This window comes from Mustela lutreola, chromosome 18, assembly GCF_030435805.1.
Source record: "Mustela lutreola isolate mMusLut2 chromosome 18, mMusLut2.pri, whole genome shotgun sequence".
NCBI lineage: Eukaryota > Metazoa > Chordata > Mammalia > Carnivora > Mustelidae > Mustela > Mustela lutreola.
Window position 1 is genome coordinate 32,839,118 of NC_081307.1, and position 19,001 is coordinate 32,858,118.

Below are 19,001 nucleotides of genomic sequence, written 5' to 3' on the forward strand. Positions count from 1 at the left end.
TTTTTTTCTTTCCATGCTATACTTTCCCTTGCCCAAGCTTGTCTTATTCAGTTTACCAGCAATCTCCTGTGATCTTTTCAAGAACCATTTCAAATATCATCTCTTATTTATAAATATGTCTCACGAGTCTCTTGTAGCAAAACTGATAGCTTATCAGTTATGCATGGTGCCATCAAATTTTATTATACTCATAATACTTATGCATGGTTCTAGCAAATATTATTAGACTACTTATTATATTAGATATAGAATTATTTGATTGTATAATTTTCTTATAACCAAAAATTTTCTTTAATGGTAAGAATTATATTCTATTCTTATTTTATATTTGGTGTCTTGCATAGTTATGTTAGCATCACTTAGATGTAGTTATATAGCATATATAGCATATATATGCTACATATAGCACATATAGTTATATAGTTATCACCACTTAACATTGGATATTTAAAATTTAATAACATTTAGATTTGACACTATGATATGGAAGAAGGGGAAAACAAAAAGTTAATTAAAAATTTTACAAAATTGAAAAATTATCAGGAGTAAATGAGAGATTATATTTCCTTTCATATTGTTTCATTGTAGAATATCATATTTGTTTTAGAAATAAATAGATTTTTTAAAAATGCAATGAATGTATAGGTACCAATAATTCTAGCACATATAGCATACCACTAACAATTTTTTTATATTTTCAACTACTAATAGATTTATCTATTTAGCAAATAGAGAACAATTCCTATGTATTCTCTTTTTCCCCTTAATTAAATCCTATATCCTTAAATATATTAAGTATATCTTCAAATACTATTAATATCAGTGAAAGTGAATATTTCATATAATTAATACAACATAAATTATCTGCTATTACTTTTTTTCTTGATACAGATATTCACTTTAAGTTTATGTTATAAATAAGGATGCATGGAAATATATTTCCATCTCTGAAAATTTTCTTATATATTCTTATTAAATGGATTATCAGATGAAAGAATACTTCAGTTCCTTTTTGTAGATTAAAAAATGAGGACTATGTAAGTTGTACTCTGTGATTTGTGAAATCATCATCATTATTATATAGTGACAGTTCTTATCAGAATAAAATATTTTGCCCTCCTCCAGAATGATAGGTATTACCAAGACCATTTTAATCTAGGGGAATATTTTATAATACATGAATTGCACGTGGTTTATACATTAAATATTGAAGTAGCTTACAGTGACAGATTTCTGTTGTTTATTAGCAAATTATTTTCATAAGAGTAATGTTCTATTATTTGTAAAAGGAGTTGTTTAACTCAAAATATATTTTATATATTTTTTAAGTGATTCTTGTTGCCCCCACAAAACACTTGGATCTCACACAAAAAGGAACACTAGTATTCTTGGACATAAACCAGTTTTTTAAAGATTTTATTTATTTATTTGACAGAGAGAGAGAGAGAGTACACACGAACAGAGGAGAGTAGCAACTAGAGGAAAAGGGAGAAGCAGAATCCTGGCTGAGCAGGGAACCCAGATGTGGGACTTGGTCCTTGGACCCTGGGATCATGACCCAAGTGAAGGGCAGGTTCTTAACCCCCTGAGCCAGCCAGGTGCCAGACATAAGCCAGTTTTATTCTCAGACAAAACTCGATGGTAAAATCCAAAATATAGAAATAAGGGAGTTTGTATAGAGAGGGGGGAAAAAAAGGAAAGAATAAATGTTGTTTAATCATGTTATGGATTTTCCTGTCTTTATATCCAAGCTAATTCAAATAATTGGCAAGAATCTGGTAATACTTATGACTCAGCTGGGACACAAATACCATTAATTTTGTCTGGCAATGCTGTCTTGTGTCCATTTCCCAGCATATATTTATCACAGAAGCAGTCTTACACCATCAGCCATGAGATTTTCAAATTAAGGGTCTTATCTTTTATATACTTTTATTACTTATAAAATCAGAAAGAAATGGAGCTGTTCTGGGTATTCAGTTAACATACTCTTTTGCAATTATTTTCTACACACTGTACTTGGGGGTCAATAAAAGTTAAACACACTAATAGATCCACTCCATTAATAATAGAATGACCTTTCATGTAAAATTATTACTTTTTTAAAAATCAGCAAGTAGAAAATAAAACAGCTGCTTCTCAAAAGGCTAATAAATGAAATGTTGCTCAAAACTTCTACTCTTAGAGCAAATGTAAATTGAAACTCTAATGAGATACCATTCTCCCCCAAGCATGACCGTAACTAAAAGATCAGGTAATACCAAGTGTTGGTAAGGATGGAGAATGGAATTGTCATATATTTGTGGTGATTGTTTATATTGGGGTACCACTTGGAGAACCTATTTGGCTGTACCTATTTAACCTTGAATATGTAGACTTATGCCTCAGCAATTCAGTTTTTTTTAAAGACTTTATTTATTGATATGACAGACAATGAGAGAGGGAGAAGCAGGCTTCCTGCCAAGCAGGGAGCCCAATGCAGGGCTTGATCCCGGGAACCTGGGATCCTGACCTGAACGGAAGGCAGACGCTTAAGGATTGAGCCACCCAGGTGCCCCAGCAATTCAATTTCTGAGTATATGTCCAACAGAAATGAGTGGTTATGCCACCAATTTAAAATACTCTAAAATACGCTTTAAATACTCAACTTTAAAATACTCAACTAGTTTATTCATGTAACCCAATGTTATATACAATGTTAATAGCAATAAACAAAAATGAACTATTTATAATGCAGTAATATATACAACTCTCAAAACCATAATGTTGGTTTTGAATATCATATTTGTTTTAGAAATAAATAGAATTACAGCTACCAAAAATTATATACTGTATGTTTTTATTGCATGAAAGCCAAGATCAGACTAAACTAATAACCTACATTGATAGAAATCAGAATGATGATTGACACTGAGAGATGTATCAATTATAGTTTATGTTTGCTATAACTTAGCTGCTATAGGTTATAGGTTATAATTAATTAACAAGGAACCTCTAAAATATTTATTGTTTGTTGAAATCACATAAAAAACTAATAGGTAAAGTGGACAAATAAATAACAAAGGGCATAGTGACTGCAAATTTATCAGCAGGTCAGAATATGGGAGACCCATGAGGTGATTCATGAGTGAATGCATGAGGGAGATTCTAGGTTCTGCTAAGAGCTATGTTCAGATTCATGGGTCTGTTTTGCTTGTTTGTTTTTGGTGTTACAGTTGCAAGCAGAGCTACCAATCACCTTTATAAACAATGAGCTTAAAACACATAGTCAAATTTCTTGGATATATTATCTATCTTTTAACATATGTAATAATATGGATAATAAAGTTATTACCCAAGGGGAAGCAAGTCGTTAAAACTCTCTTGAAAACAATTTGTTGGGGTTTCTGGGTCCCTCAGTCAGTTAAGCATCTGCTTTCTGATCAGGTCATGATCCCGGAGTCCTGGGGTCCAGTCCTGCCTCTGGGCTCCCTGTTCAGTGGCGAGTCTGCTTCTCCCTCTGCCCCTCTCACCTCCCCAGCCCTTGTTCTCTCTCTCTCTCTCTCTCTCTCTCTCTCAATAAATAAATAAAATCTCTAAAAAGAAAAAGCAATTGTTATTAGAGTTTCAGTTTACATTTTTCTTCAGATACCATGTAGAAAGACAGAAACCTCTGATCTGTGTTATACAAGCTTCCTGTTTTGTCTGTGATGCCAAATTTAGGCTGAAAGAACTTGGAGAAGGGGGAACTGGGAAGTATCAACACCAGGAAAGAATGCTGAACCACTGCTCACCACAAGGAAAGGAAGCGATAGAGACAAAATGTATAATTTCATCTCTTTTCTTTTGACGTTTGGTTGTCACATTACACATTTGGTTTGTATTCATCTTAAAATTGCTTGCTAAATCCAATATAATGTGGTGAACAGATTTTTTCATCAATATTGTGCTTTTTAATAGTTTTTTCATTTCTTATCATATGGTGAGTAATTTTATATTTTAAATATTTGTAAAGTTGTTTACTATTTTGTCTTTCTTTTCTACTTTTAATGTGTCTCCATTTCCTTAGCACTTATTTTTATTCCTTTTTATGATTGACATTATCATAGGCTTGAGGTTTGAAAATGATGTTTAATGTTTCAACATTATTTCTCATCCTTTCAAGCATCCTTGGTCTTTTCAAGTTAGTTGAGATCATGAGCTTTCTTCTCAGCTTGTTTTCCATAATTATTAAACTTTATCTGATGACCCCTATATATATTTGCTAGTTTAGCAAGTCACTTCTTGGCTCCTATCTCTTCACTGCTGTACTATATAAGCTCCATTCCCAAAGCTTTTCTGAACAAATTTTCACAAAAGCTGAGTGAACAATGGAAACTGAGACTCAAAACCTGAAACCATGGGTTCAATGTTACTGTCTCATTTCTCTCTGAAATCAACAGTCTTTGAAGATGATGTGTCTGCTTTTAAAATCTTTTAAAGAAAATCATATGTAGCACAATCACAAGCTTTACAGTCTCTGTAATACTTTTTATTTAAAAAGAAGGTAATATTTTATTTAAGTGTAAAATAGACAAATAAAATGTCCCAGATATATTTTTTAAGTCTAAAATTTCATATGTTGTATCATTTATAAGAGGAAGATATAGAAAAGAATCCAAAGAGTATAAACTAGCTCATGAAGCCTCCAAAAACACTAGTTTGAAAATTTTGTTTTAATTTAATGAAATTCAAATGTGCAGGTGTGTGTGTGTGTGTGTGTGTGCATTTTATCAGCTAAATCTGTCCTAATTTCTTCTTCTCAGTATTTTAATCCTATCTAAAGTTATATAGTATTTTTCAAAGAAGACAGACAAAAGCTAACAGATACTTGAAAAAAATGTTCAGTACTACTTGGCATCAGGGAAATACAAAGCAGAACCACTCACACCAGTCAAAATGGCTAAAATGAATAATTCCGGAAACAACAGATGTTGGTGAGTTTGCAGAGAAAGGGGAACTCTCTTACCCTTTTGGTGGGAATGCGAACTGTTGCAGCCACTCTGGAAAACAGTATGGAGGTTGCTCAAAAATTAAAAACAGAAGTACCTACAATCCAGCAATTGCACTACTGGTATTTATTCAAAAGATATAAAAATAGTGATTTGAAGGGGCATATGCACCCCAATGTTTATAACAGCAATGTCCACAATAGCCAAACTATGGAAAGAGCTCAGATAACCATTGACAGCTGCATGGATAAAGAAGATGAGGTATACCTCATCATGAGATATATCACACACACACACACACACACACACACACAAACTGGAATACTACTCAGTCAACAAAAAGAATGAAATCTTGCCATTTGCAATGACATGGGGAACTAGAAGGTATTATGCTAAGCAAAATAAGTCAGAAAAGACAAATGCTATATGATTTTGCTCACATGTGGAATTTCAGAAACAAAACAGATGAACATAGGGGAAGGGAAGGAAAAATTAAATAAGATACAAACAGAAGGGGGCAAACCATAAGATACTCTTAACTACAGGAAACAAACTGAGAGTTGCTAAAGGGGAGGTGGGTAGGGGGATGGAGTAATTGGGTGATGGCCAATAGGAGGGCACTTGGTGTAATGAGTTCTGGGTGTTATATGCAACTGATGAATCACTAAATTCTCTCCACACTAACAATATGCTACATGTGAACCGAATTTAATTTAAATTAAAAATGTTAAAATATATAAATACTGCCTGATTAACATAATACTGGATACAACATATGATTGATAATAAATCTTCATGGAAATAAAAAAAAATGTTATATTGTTAAAAATCTTACATGTCTTTTTCTATTAAATTGTGTTTTACTATTTGGGTTTTATTTTTAAGACTCAGATTCTTTGTTTGTTTTTAGAAATATTCTGGTTTGTCAAGATCTATAGCACCAGGAGCCTCTTACCTGGTCATTCAATAGGAATGTATTGTTTAGCATTCAAAATAATATTGATTTGGGTGCTAAAACAGAAGTGATACAAAACAACACCTTAGAAGTCTTACTGGGAAGTCTCAACTCTTAAAAGAAAGATCAAGGACAATAGTAGAGGAAAAATAACTTGTGACTAAAAAGAGAACATTGAACTTTTGGTTATTTCCTCTCTTCTGAGTACGATCTTGAAAGATTCAATCATAAGTTCACTCTTCCCCACTCCTCTTTTCTCTGAAACTACCTGTGTTAGTCAGGGTTCTCCAGAGCAATGGGAAAGAGATAGACAGGAGGTGGGAGTAGGATTAGGAGAAATTGGCTCACATGGTAATGGAGGCTGAGAAGTCTCACACTTTGCCATCTGCAAGCTGGAGACCCAAAGTGATGTAATTCAGTCTGAATCTGAATGCCTACAAACCAAGGTTAAAAATGATTTACATCCCAGTCCCAGGGTAGGAGAAGATGATTTGAGATGTCCCAACATGTGGCAGGTAGAAAGCAAAAATGGGCAAATTGATCCTCCCTCTGCCTTTTGTTTTATTAAAGCCCTCAATGGATTGATGATATCCATTAACATTGGGAAGGGAAATTTACTTCATTGAGTCCATTGATTCAAATGTTAACTTTATGAGGAAACACCAGCACAGGCACCCCAGAAATAATTTTTAATCTGGCACCCTCTATCCAGTGAAGTTGACATAAAAAATTAACCATCACCCTACCATTAATTAAATCCTCTTAGTTTAATATTGCCTGTAATATAATCCAATCCAAATGGGAGTGCCAAGAACATGCTTGAGGATGGGGTCTTTACCCACCTGCTTCAGAGGCAAACATAAACCTTCTCCAAATATCTATTAAATGAATTATATTTTTATTTATTTTTTTTTCTTTTTAAGAATTTTAATTCTATTATAGTTAACACACAATGTTATATTACTTTCAGATGTTTAGCTTAGTGATTCAACAATTCCTTACATCACCCCATGCTCATGCTCCTCACAAGAGCTCTCCTTAACCCCCAACACCTATTCCCTCACTAGCTCCCCTCTGGAAACCATCCTTTTGTTCTCTATAGTTAAGAGTCTGTTTCATGGCTTCTCTTTCCCTCTCTCTTTTTAAATCTTTGCTCATTTGCTTAGTTTCTTAAATTCCACATATGAGTGAAATCCTATGGTATTTTTCTTCTGACTTATTTCACTTAGCATTATACTCTCTAGCTTCATCTCTGTTCTTGAAGTTGGCAAGGTTTCTTTCTCTTTTAAGGCTGGATAATATTCCAGTGAATACATATACCACTTCTTTACCTATTCATCAGTCAATGGGCACTTGGACTATATCTTGGCTATTGTAAATAATTCTGCTATAAATGTTGGGGTGCATGTATCCCTTTGAATTACTGTCTTTGAATTATTTTGGTAAATACCTAGTAGTGGGAATACTGGATCATAAAGTAGTTCTGTTTTTACCTTTTTGAGGAAATTTCACACTGTTTCCACAATGGCTACATCAGCTTGCATGCCTACTAACAGTGTGAGAAGATTCCTTTATTTCCCCAACCTTACCAACACCTGTTATTACATGTTGTTGATTGTACGCATTCTGACAGGTGTGAGGTGATATCTCTTTTAGGTTCTGATTTGCATTTACCTGATGAAGAGTGATGTTGAGCATCATTCCATGTGTCTGTTGGCCATCTGGATGTGGTCTTCTTTGTAGAAATGACTGCTCATGTCTTCTGTCCACTTATAAATTGGATTATTTGGTTTTTTGGGTATTGATTTATATAATTTTTTATATATTCTAGGTACTAACACCTTATCAGATGTGTTATTTGTAAATATCTTCTCCTATTCAGTAGTTGCCTTTTATTTTGTTGTTTCCTTTGTTGTGTAGAATCTTTTTATTTTGATGTAGTTCCAGTAGTTTATTATTGCTTTCATTTGTATTACCTTAGAACACATCTAGAAAAATGTTGTTACATTTAATGTCAGAGACATGACTGTTTGTACTGTTCCCTGGGATTTTCATGGTTTTATGTCTCACAATTAAGTATATAATCTGTTTTGAATTTATTTTTGTGCATGGTGTAAGAAAGTGGTCCAGTTTCATTCTTTTGCATGTTGCTGTCCAGTATTCCCAAAACCATCTGTTGAAGAGACTGTCTTTTTCACATCGGATATTCTTTCCTGCTTTGTTGAATTATTGACCATATTATTGTGGGTTACTTCTGGGTTTTCTAGTCTGTTCCATTGATCAATGTGGCTGTAGTTGGGCCAATGCCATACTATTGGATTACTACATCTTTGTAATATATAACTTGAAGTCTGGAATTGTGATGCCTACAACTTTGATTTCCTTTTTTAAGGTTGCTTTGGCTATTTGGGGTCTTTTTTGGTTCCATACAAGTATTAGGATTGTTTGTTCTAGCTCTTTGAAAAATGCTGTTGATATTTTGATAAGGTTTGCATTAGATCGTTAAATTGCTTTGGATAGTATAGACATTTTAACAATATTTGCTTTTCTTTTTTTTTTTTTTTTTTTTTTTTATTTTATTTTATTTTTTTTTTTTTTTAAAGATTTTATTTATTTATTTGACAGAGAGAAATCACAAGTAGATGGAGAGGCAGGCAGAGAGAGAGAGAGAGAGAGAGGGAAGCAGGCTCCCTGCCAAGCAGAGAGCCCGATGCGGGACTCGATCCCAGGATCCTGAGACCATGACCCGAGCCGAAGGCAGCGGCTTAACCCACTGAGCCACCCGGGCGCCCCAATATTTGCTTTTCCAACCCATGAGGACTTCCATTTGTTTGTGTGGTCTTCAATTTCTTTCATCAGTGTTTTATAGTTTTCGGAGTACAGATCTTTCACTTTTTTTAATTAGGTCTATTCCTAGGTATCTTGATAATTTCAGTGCAATGAAATATATTTTTTAAATACAGTTTTCAGATTTTTTTTAACCTACTTACAAGTCTTAATTTAAACTCCTAATTATCTACTATGAAGAAATTGAGTTATTTGGAAAATAAATTCTGTGATACCAAAGACAGAAAATGTATCAAAAATTTTACCTAAGAGTGGTTTAGAAATCAATAGTAAATTATATTTGGGTTGCTTCCTCATTCCTCTTTTATGATGTTGAGAATATGTGCTACATATATGTTAGAAAATTACAAAGAGTGAGGGAAACCATTCATTGGGGGGAAAAAAGACTCTCCTAGTCATGCAACTATATTAAGCAAACACTTATATTCTCAAGGTCTGCTCAGAAAATTTCCTTTACCACTTTGTCTTGTCTACAAATGATTGAAATCCAGGACACTACTTTTTAAGCATTTTTCTCGACATTTGAATATTTATTTATTTGTAATTATAACCCAGTATTGGAGAGGGCTTTTTTTCCCCTAAAATTTTCATATTTAGGTTCTACATTTAGGTTTCTGACTAATTTTGAGGTAAGTTTTATGTATAGGGTGAGGTATGGGTCAAAGGTCATATATTTTTACAGATAGATATCCCATTGTTTTCAACAAATGTTGTTGAAAAGGATATTCTTCCTTTATCCAAATTATCTTTGCATCTCTGCTATAAATGATCCATGGGTTCGTGTTCTGGACTGCCTACAAATTTGTATTTATCTATCTTTCAACCAATAACACACTGCCATGATGACTACAGCCATGTGATATGTCATGGAAGAAGCTTGGTCCTCTTCACTTTGTTCTCTTCAAAGTTCATTTGGCTACTCTGGGTCCTTTTCATCTTCAAATTAATTTTATATTTTTCAAGACTTTATTTTTAAGTGATTTCTACATCCTTTGAAGGACTCAAACTCACAACTCTGAGTTTAAGAGTAGTATGGTCTGCCGACCAAATAAGCCAGGGGTCCCTCTTCAAATGAATTTTAGAATCAGTTAATTTCTATGAACAATTCTGAGATTTTAATGGGTATTGTGTTACTGTGTGGGTGAATTTAGGAGAATTCACATATTTATATTAATTGTTTAGATTCATGAACACAGTACCCTCTCTTTTTATTAAGATACTTTAAAATTTTTTCTCAGGAATAATTTTTAGTTTTTAATGTTCTTTAACAATTGTCAGATTCATCCTTAATTCATATTTCTATGCCATTGTAAAGTTTGTATTTATTGATTTATAAGACTTTAGTGAAATTTAAGGTTCACAACATAGTTGAGGGTAAAGTACATGGTATCCAATATACCCCTGTGGCACATATGCATAGTGCCCCTCATGATCTACATTCCTCACCAGAGTGCTGTATATGTTACAATTGATGAACCTGTTTGAAAATTATAATCCCCCAGTCAATAGTTTACCATAGGGTTCATTCTTGGTGTTGTATATTCTAGGGGCTTAGACAAATGTATTATGGCATGTACCTATTATTGTATCGGAATATTTTCACTGCTTTAAAAATCCTCCATGGTCCCCCTGTTTGTCCTTCCCTACTACAACTTCTGGCAATCAAAGATCTTTTGACTGTCTACATAGTTTTCCTTTCCAAGAATGTCATACAGTTGGAATCATATAGTATGTAGCCTTTACACATTGACTTCTTTCATGTAAAAATATTCAGTATAGGTTCCACTTTTAATGGCTTAATAGCTCATTGATTACAACTCCATTGTCTGGATATACCACAGTTTTTCTGTCCACTACTAAAAATTTGGTTGCTTCCAAATTTGGGCAATTATGAATAAAGCTGCTAAAATATCTGTGTTCTGTCTTTGTGTGGTCACAAATTGCACTCCTTTGGGTAAATACCAAGGAGTGCAATTGCTTGATCTAATAGTAATAGTATGTTTAATTTCTTTCTTTCTTTTTTTTTTTTAAAGTTTGTTCATCCTTCCTTTCTTCTCGTGTTATGTTAGTCACCATAGAGTGACTATGGTTAAGGTTAGGGTTAGGGTCATTATTTTTTGATGTGGTGTTCCATGATTCATTGTTTGTGTATAATACCCAGGGCTCCATACAATCTGTGCCCTCCTTAATAAGTATGTTTAATTTCTCAAGTGCACCTACTACCTTCCAAAGTAGTGTATCAGTTTATTAGTTCCAGTTCTTTGGTCAATTCTTTCATATTTTCTTTACAGAGTATCTTGTATGAAGTTTAAAAAGAGTACTGATAGGGGACATATTTGTTTTGTTCCTGATCTTGGTGAAAAAGTGTTGAGTTTCTTACCGTTAAGGATGGTGTTACCTATAGGGCCTTTGCAATCCTTATCAAACTGAGAAAGTTCCCTTTATTCCTAGTTTATTAAGAGTTTTTAATCATGAACTGGTCACAGATTTCTTGGAATGCTTTTTATGCATGTATCAATATGCTCATGTGATTTTTTAAAAATTTTGTTCATGTAAGGATCACATTGATTCTTTTTCAAATGTTGAGCCAAATTTACATACTATAGATGAGTCCCACTCGGTTTAATTGTGTAATCTTTTCATACTTTGTTGGAATAGATTTGCTAATATTTTGTTGAGGATTTTTAATCTATATTCACTTGCAATTTTGATGTATAGTTTTCTTGATTTCTCTATATTGATCATTTGTACAAAATCCTTACCAAACTTTTTAGTTCTAGTAGCTTTTTAAAATACAATAATTGGATTTTTCTATATAGACAATATAAAATTTTGAATAAAGGCAAAATTTACTACTATTTTTCCAATCTGGATACCTTTTTTCTTTCTTTCTTTTTTTTTTTTTTCCTTATGAACAGCCTAGATTCTACTCCAGTGTAATGTTGAATAGAGGTAGTGAGAGGACACATCCCTGGTTTTTCCTAATCTTCACAAAAAACATTGAGTCCTTCACCATTTTGAATGTAAGTAATCTACTTAATGCCAAAATCTAAATTATGTGGCCATTGTCTTTTGGATTCAATTTTTTTATGATATGTGAGTCTACTTTTAATACAGATATGAAGCCTTTTGCTTTTTTGGGATCTTTTAATATTTTTCCTTTGTCTATGTTTTCAAGCATTTTTATCTTGTTACATTAATATTATAATATCACAGCTATTATTTCTTTCTTTTCTTTTTCATTTTTTTTAAAGAGAGACAGCACAAGAAATTAGGGGTATGAGAACAGAGAGAATCTTAAGCAGGCTCCATGCCCAGCACAAAGCCCAGTGAAGGTCTTAGTCTCACAACCCCTAAGATTATGACCTGAGCTGAAATCAAGTGTCAGATGCTTCACCAACTGAGCCAAACACCCCACCTCCCCGTCACAGACGTTATTTCTAGAGTACTTTTTACCTTTACATTCACAGAGTTTATTAATTCAGAACACAACATCTTTCCTCTGTCTTAGTAAATTATCAAATACTCTCTCTACAAATCTTGTGTTTTCCATTTTCTCTATTCTAAACTTTATCACCTTTTTTATTCTAACGTATCTGTTGATCTTCCTTTGTTAACATTACTTATTCACTCATTTTGTTTATTCCATTCTTTTGCCGTCTTGTGTTGATATATTTCTCAACTTAAATATTTTTTCAGTGTTGTTTTTTGATATGTAGAAGATGAAAATGCCCCCTCTTATACTTCCATCTTAAAATAGAATCAGATATTTAGACTACGCGAGTTTGAAGGGTTTTGTGTTGCCTTTGACTCTTTTGGTTTAGACCATATCATTCCATTTTATATGCAATGGTATTTGGAAGGGAAATAAAAGTTTTTGGTTTAATCTCATCCTGGTTAGTTGAAAATTAGAGGGAATAAATTAGTCTCCATGCTTTGATAATCAAAATGCTGCATATTTCTCCTCTAGTAAGTCATTTACCACAATAGTAAATACAAAAATGATTTGTTATATTATTTGTAAAATACTTTTCAAAATATTTATTAATTTAATAATAACACTAAATATGTAGACCATATACACGCCTTTACTTTAAGAGTTCAGACTTTTGGATAATAGAGCTTTGATAATAGAAAATTGTAGGAAATAGGGCATCATAAATGCAGTCCAAATGTGGTTTATGTCAGTTAATATCTATAAAAAGCATATTTGAATGGAAAAATTATTTTTATCAACTTTTTTTAATTTGGAAAAGAAGATTAATGTTAAATGATTTGCTTAAGGATATCCACTGAAATAATAAATCAACCCAGGAATTCTGATAGTAGATCCAATTTTCTATATTTTACTTGAAATAAAATAGAAACTTATTTATGGACTATGACCTTCAAAAATCACCTAACTTTAAGACATTTTTATAAAATATGAAAATTTACTATCAAGAATAAATTAACAAAGGCTAATTGTTTTACTCTAGTAATTTTTGGAAGGGCATTCACTTCTTTAGATCCATTAAATTAACCTTACTACATGCTGATTCTTGTAACCCAACTATGTAAAATATGTGGCTATTTTAGTGTCTGAAGTATTAACTTTAAAATTAATTTCAAACTTAATATGACTAAGTACATATATTTCAAAACATAATTTATTGAAAATGATAATTATGCTTGAGGCTTTTGGAGGGTCTTGGTTGATATTCCAAGGACATTTGTTGAGTTAAATGTTAAAGCCTTTAGTAAAAGTTAAAATGGGCTCTGTTATCTAAAATGATATAACTATTTAAAATTTAAGAAGTTTGATAATCTCTTGTATTTATAATAAAGTAGAATAACAATGTAGATTTGATAAGCTTATCAATATTATTGATTTTTTCTTTTTTCTTTTGCTTTCTCTGTAGTGTTAATTTTTAGCCTACTATATCTCATTTTCCATAGTGGGTATTCAGTCACTATTTTGTAAATGTGAGAAAGAGAAGTGCAACCCCTGAAATCCAGGAGTTTCCCTGGTCATCAGCCAGGACTAGGTTTTGCTAGGAGCTGGCATGGCACTCTTAGCTACATCTTCCTACTCTTTTATTCAACATAAGCTTTTTGCAGAACATCAGCACCGGACAAGGCTACTATTAACTGTGAAAGATCAAGATGAAAATCAGAATATTCTGTAAACCATGTCTAAATCCAGACAAAACATGACAATTGTCCAAATAACAAAAGTGGCCAAACCTGTTTTCTAAATAGTATAAATGATTGATGCTTCTTTACCAGTTATAGTGCTAATTGCTAGTCTACTCTTCAACTTCTTCTAGATAAGATTTAAGATATCAAATCATACACTATTATCTGCTTTCTGAAAAAGTCTAATCCAGAGTACAGTGCCACTTCCTGAAATGATTTCTAAAATCACTTAATACACACCCAAATCCTATAATAACTAATTTTTAAGGCACTTGTACTGAACACCACATAGTTTCCTGTGGGTGTAATCTCCCTTGTAACCAGAAGCAATAAACCCTGGTTGTTCAGCTACAGGTGTGTTCAAGTATTCTTGGGTTTCCCTGGAGGGCGCTGACAAACGGGTAAGTGTGATTTTAGAAACCGGATGTTGGCCCATATTTCTTAATGCTACCATCTTCTCTTCATTTTGGTCCCTTACTTTCTCTCTCTCCCTTTCTCTTCCATCTTTCCTCCCTGTCTTTTTCCCTCTTTCTTTCAATCTGTCTTACTCATACACACTTACATAAACAAATAATGACACCAGTGTAGAAGATTCCATAAAATAAGACTCCTTTAAAATGTCTACAACTCCGCCCACTCTGCCACAAAACTATTTTTAACATTTCTTCTTCTTTTTAAAAAAGTTATTTATTTGACAGACAGAGATCACAAGTAGGCAGAGGGGCAGGTGGGGGTGGGGAGGAGCAGGAACTAGGCTCCCTGCTGAGCAGAGAGCCCGATGCTGGGCTCGATCCCAGGACCCTGGACCACAACCCAAGCCAGAGGCAGAGGCTTCAACCCACTAAGCCACCCAGACACCCCTACCAAAAAACTATTTTTAAATGTAATTGTCTGTTTCAGAGAAAGATAAATGCTATCAACTGTAGGCAACTTAAAAACATTGATAAGTATTATCCACAAAAAAATGAATGTCTACATTTATTTGATTGTTGCCAATTGTAACTCATTATGGATTACCTGGCTCCAAAAATCACTCCCAGAAAGAATTGTAAACAGGTACACGAGGTCATTCTGGAGGTAGATTCCACAGTGTGAAATAAGCCTGACATTCTTGGTTTAAAAATCATAACTAAAAAGATGAAAGAGAAACCACACAACCATATATATGTCCTCAGGGGAATAAATGAGCCATCAAGAAGAAGAGTTAACAGTTTTTGCCAAGATTTCTGTCTTCTATTTTTAGTGCAAAATATTAGTGCTGAGTGTGGCGATATCCCCAGGGTTTTTTGTCATTTGTAAGACAATTTATAGAGCTGGCTCGTGCTAGCTCTCTTTCTTTCTCCTTCTCTTTCTCTATCTCTCCATCTGTCTCTTTCTCTCCCTCCTCTTTCCTGACTCCCTTTTATTGTACCCCCTTATCCTGCCTTGTACTTCTCATGGGTGTACACAGCACCAGTTGAGAGTCAAAGACATTCAAGTGTCTATTTAAGAATTTGGGTACTTAAAAAAAAAAAAAAAACAGGAGAAATGATTACTATTAAGTCACTTCACAATATAACACAAAATAAGTGATTACATTTGTCACCCAAAATTACTTCATAAAAAAGAAAGTTGTTTTTAATGGCTTCCCCACCCCCAAAAAAAGAGAAGGTGTTAATTGGGTAATAAGTAAAACTTACCACTTCAAACAAGAACGTAATTTTTCAATGGTGTTTTGAAAACAAAAAACAGTACTTGGTGATAAATCATTTAATACATATGAAGAATGATGTCTTATATAAAATCGTTCTGGTTTAGTTTAAATAACAATCTTGTTAGTGTACATTTTTGTCTAATGGCTTATTCAAAAAAATTTTTTTTGCACAGTTGACAAAATAACTTTGCATAAAGACATAAGGTAAAGTATGCCATAATAGAAAATAATCACTTTTGTGTATGTAATTTCTTTAAAGGCTCATGTCTGTCTGGAAATTCTCCGTGGAAGAATGTGCTATTTCTTCCAGTGATTTCTATTTATCACTGAGCTGGGGAACACCGTTGGCAATGTAGAGAAGATGAATGCCCTGCAGGTTAGAGACCAACAGCAGGAGTTTCTCCCATAAAGACAAATGTCCTAAAGATTTATCTGTTTACCTACATAATTTTTTTTCTCTTTAAGATACCCAGGGATTTTTGTGTCCCATTTGGCACTGATTTGTAAGGTACTGTTGTCAAGACAGAAAAAAGAAAAAAAAAAAAAGAATGTTAAATATTTTCATTCAATGAAAGATTGAATGAAATGAAAAATACCTAATTTTGTAGACATTTAGGGAGTAGCGGAAACTATTTAAAATAGTTAGTGAGTTCCAAAACAATATCATCAAAACCTAATTACCTTTGATAATGTATATACATTAATGACCATTCTGAATTTGCTGTATGAGAAAACAGCATGTTTGATACAATTTCAACCCTCATGCAAAGTAAAAAAAAAAAAATTTATTCTTTATATCTACAAAACGTCTGAGCCATTTTGGAAAACATACTATTTAAAGTAACATACTTTGAACATTAACTTTATAAATTGGCATGACCTACACTATACCTATTAAAGAAAAACATGTTATACATAATTAGCAGTAAATCATAAATACTCTCTACAATTAATTCCAAAAGATCTACACAATTATCAGAAAGTTCAAATAGCTTCTGTAAAGTGCAAGTGATGTCATATTGTAATGTAAATACTCACATTTTAATAAAATTACATATATTAATACTGGCGTTTATATTAGTTGAATGTAGTATTAAGATAACACTATGTGCCAGAAATGGTGGCTAGTGGTCCATTCGTCCCTCACAGAAGGATGACAAGGTTATCTTTTTTTACCCTAATTCCACAGATGAGGAAATTAGACATAGAAAATTTGTGTTTACATATTGATATATACACACATATATGCATATATATGTATGTATATGTGTATATATATATGTATATATATAGATGTAAAAATGTATCTAAATCTGTATACATATGCTTAGTTGTTAAAAAATAAAGTTATAAAAACCTACCACTCAGGAAGCATTGGTGGCTCGCTCAGTTAAGCATCTATCTGCCTTTGGCTCAGGTCATATCCCAGGGTCTTGGGAATGAGTCCCACACCTGGCTCCTTTTTCCACGGGGAGCCTGCTTCTCCCTCTGCCTGCCGCTCCCCCTGCTGGTACTCTCTCTCTCTGAAAAATAAACAAATCTTTGAAAAAACATAAAAATAAAAATAAAAACCTACCACTCTATAGCTTCCTTTTTCGGAAAAAAAAAATGGAGGAGATAAAAACTTTTATATGGGTTTAGAGCAGATTCTTTCCCAGTTTCACGTGCGTGTCTAATTTGAGCTAATTAAATATTAGCTGCATCCTAAAGAGTGATCTCTTTGATCGTTCTCAGTTGGAAAAGTCTTCCTACAGAAACTGTTTCTTCTTCTCTGGTCTCTTTCGTGGCATCCTCTGAGGATTTTATTATGGACGCAGTGATCTCTCCACGGAGAGTGGCACCCTCACCGAGTGGGAAGTTGTTTGCACATCCACCTTCCTAGCTCTGCTGGCATATGTGAGGCATTTTATGCTCCACGGAAAAGCAACCTGCTGTGCACTGAGGGGGCATTATTGTTATTATACCCAGGATACTGGTTTAAGGATCTGTCTTTAAACAACAACTACAAGGCCCATTTAAAACTCACTTTAGCTTCGAACATACTTGTAATTTAACTTGAGAATACCCAGATCACCAGTGCAGTCTTTGTGGGATGTAGTTCTGATTCGGTCTACACAGGTTATTATTGACACCTAAAAATAGTTCAAAGAGATGTGAAATTGGCTCTGTAGAAGGTTAAATGAATCAAAGGACGATCATCAAATCAAGAGTCAAACACTGTGATTCAGTAAGGTCTTTAAACGTTAGGAAAAATACAGATCAATGTCTTTGCCTTGTATACTGCAGCTACAATTTTATAAACAGTATGAAAATATTTTCTTTCAGTCTTAAATTAGGGCTGTGCGTTGGAACCCATAAATGAGTCAGGAAGTTCATGACCTTTAACAAATAGTAAAATATAATGGATTTGCATCTGTGTTTTTATTTTTTCTTTGTATGTCTATCTTCTGCTGGAGAGGATCTAAAGCTTTAATCAGATTCTCAAAGGTAATCATGAACTCTGAAATGTGTGTATTCATGGATATAAGTGGAAGAATTTCTCATGGCATTCATTACTGTTCACTAGAACAGCAATTGAGAATTAACATCCTTAGAAGTATCTAATCCAAAAATATTTTTTCACTTCTCTAAATTACTAAAATTTTGCCACATTTCTCTAACCTCAATTTACATACATTAAGTCACAATTGGAAAGCAGAGCATATATGAATATTTAACTTTTTTTTTTCAATGTGTTCTTTTACAGTTCAACTTGTAACCTACTTGACTATATGCCTTTACATTTTTTTGGCTTCTTGTGATTCTATATATCTCTTTGTTTAGAACACTCTATACAGCAAATGTGTGTTATCTACTATATGTCAGGTATCAGGGACACAGTTATAAAATAGACACGTGGTCCTTGTTCACACAGAGCAGATATCCTAGAAGGGAAAACAAATATGCAAAAATATTATTAAGTACGGTTGTAACAGGTGGTGTAAGACAGAAATACAGCATATTATGTAAAGCATGATAGATCCCAACCAGGCAAAAAGCAAAATGATCTCAGAATATGAGAAAAAGTATAGATGAGAAAGAGCTTCACTCATTGGACACTACATTCAAGGTACAGTAACTCCAAACATTGCTCAAGTTCCCAGTTTCCAATGTGAAATATATTTACATTCACACATGATTTCATATTATCATTCAATATCACTTTTTAATTTTGGGTAATTGTTTTCATGGTGTCTCCTCTCAACTGTGGGTTTTTTTTTTTTTTTTTTGCATTTGATTTCTGTAACAATGGAACTCATGATGAGTACACTTTGATGACCTTCTACCTTTTCCAGTATTAGTCTGCAAATACTTCTTT

General features: G+C 33.2%; 1 long non-coding RNA gene across 1 annotated transcript in view; it reads left to right on the forward strand.

The window, feature by feature from the left end:
- Positions 1-16,826, forward strand: part of LOC131820616 (uncharacterized) — a 77,717-nt gene extending 60,891 nt beyond the window's left edge. The window contains exons 5-6 of the long non-coding RNA XR_009349720.1: positions 11,691-11,795; positions 15,903-16,826. This is a non-coding gene — a long non-coding RNA (uncharacterized LOC131820616). The remainder of the gene's footprint in view (positions 1-11,690; positions 11,796-15,902) is intronic.
- Positions 16,827-19,001: the final 2,175 nt, after the last annotated feature.